At 41.4% G+C, this 1,818-nt stretch overlaps 1 protein-coding gene across 1 annotated transcript in view; it reads left to right on the plus strand.

The window, feature by feature from the left end:
• The window catches only part of MARCH6 (membrane associated ring-CH-type finger 6), a 499,681-nt gene that overhangs the window by 250,591 nt on the left and 247,272 nt on the right, over window positions 1-1,818 (plus strand). The gene's annotated exons all lie outside the window — the stretch shown is intronic.

Below are 1,818 nucleotides of genomic sequence, written 5' to 3' on the forward strand. Positions count from 1 at the left end.
ATGCTTGGATTTTGTCAGAATCGGGGGGGGGGGGTGGTTTGTTCCCCCGCCTCTTGAGGATTGACGACAAGTTCTCAATGGGATTAAGGTCTGGGGAGTTTCCTGGCCTTGGACCCAAAATTTCGATGTTTTGTCCCTCAAGCCCCTAAGTTATAATTTTTGCCTTATGGCAAGGTGCTCCATCATGCTGGAAAAAGCATTGTTTGTCACCAAACTTTTCTTGCTGGACTTTCTTGGGCACCCTGAAGCCTTCTTCACAACAATTGAACCTGTGTCCTCGAAGTTCTTTATGATGCGATAAATGGTTGATTTAGGTGCAATCTTAGTAGCAGCAATATCCTTGCCTGTGAATACCTTTTTGTGCAAAGCAATGATGACTGCACGTGTTTCCTTGCACATAACCATGGTTAACAGAGGAAGAACAAAGATTTCAAGCACCACCCTCCTTTTAAAGCTTCCAGTCTGTTATTCTAACGCAATCAGCATGACATAGTGGTCTCCAGCCTTGTCCTCATCAACACTGACAACTGTGTTAACGAGAGAATCACTGACATGATGTCAGCTGGTTCTTTTGTGGCAGGGCTGAAATGCAGTGGAAATTGTTGTGGGGGGATTAAGTTCATTTTCATGGCAAAGAGGGACTTTGTAATCAATTTCAATTGATCTGATCACTCTTCATAACATTCTGGAGTATATGCAAATTTCCATCATACAAACTGAAGCAGCAGACTTTGTGAAAATTGAAACTTGTGTCATTCTCAAAACTTTTGGCCAGGACTGTACAGTGGGTAGCCAGACTTCTGAATCCCTGCTGCATCTGAGCAGTATCTACGTGTGAACAACACCAGTTCCAATGTTGTGCCTCCGCCCCCCCTCACTCTGTTGTGCCATTTACAAAGCACAACACAGGAATGATGTTTGTGCTGTGTTTTGTGACTGGCACCGCAGAATTAGGGGGGCAGAGAAACAACACGGGAACTGATGCTGTCCATAGACATTGCTCAGATGCAGCGGGAATTAGAGATTAATATCTGCAGCTTTCAGCAAAGCTTACAGAGCTCAGTATGTATGTGAGAATTAAAGTAATAAAATAAATAAAATGTGTTTGAGGTCATAGCTGCTCTTTCCTTCTCCCCAAAAATGTAATTGTGTACTAAAATGAACTGATCCATTGTTGGTATTGTAGTTTCTAAAATAATTGATTACTTCAATTTTTTTGTGTATTTTATATTCTTTCATATTGTGTTATAATAAGCTCTCTGTATAATTGTTCCCATAGTAAAAAAATAAAAACAGCTGTGCCAGGATTTGGTCTAACATATTAATATAATATCAGTAAAATGCTTTGTGTAGGGGAATTCAGCATAGATATTGTGCCTCCTTTTGAGATAAGAACATATCACCACTGTCTGTTTACTTCAACTGGACAAGGAGGCACTCTTTGTGTCTGGAGGAAAAGAGGGTTAACCTTTACATACAGAAATGCTTCTTTACAGTAAGAGCTGTTAAAATGGGGAATGGGCTACCTCAGGAACTAATTCTAGCTAGCTCAGGTAAGTAATTAAAAAAAAAATCTGGATGCATGTCTTAACCCTTTCGCTGCCAAGGACGTACGTCGTACGGAGCTACAAAAGTGCTTCCAGCTGGCCAGCTCAGTACGTCGTACGGACCTGGCATTTACAGTTCTACTATAAGCTGATGGTCGCTTTAGCGACCATCAGCTTATAGTAGAACTGTTCAGCAGACTGTCCCCTTTAAATTAATAGCTGTCGTCAGCGGCTCACAAGCCGCTGATGACCGCTAATTTTAAAAATACCG

This window comes from Nanorana parkeri, unplaced genomic scaffold, assembly GCF_000935625.1.
Source record: "Nanorana parkeri isolate BGI_ZX_2015 unplaced genomic scaffold, ASM93562v1 scaffold963, whole genome shotgun sequence".
NCBI lineage: Eukaryota > Metazoa > Chordata > Amphibia > Anura > Dicroglossidae > Nanorana > Nanorana parkeri.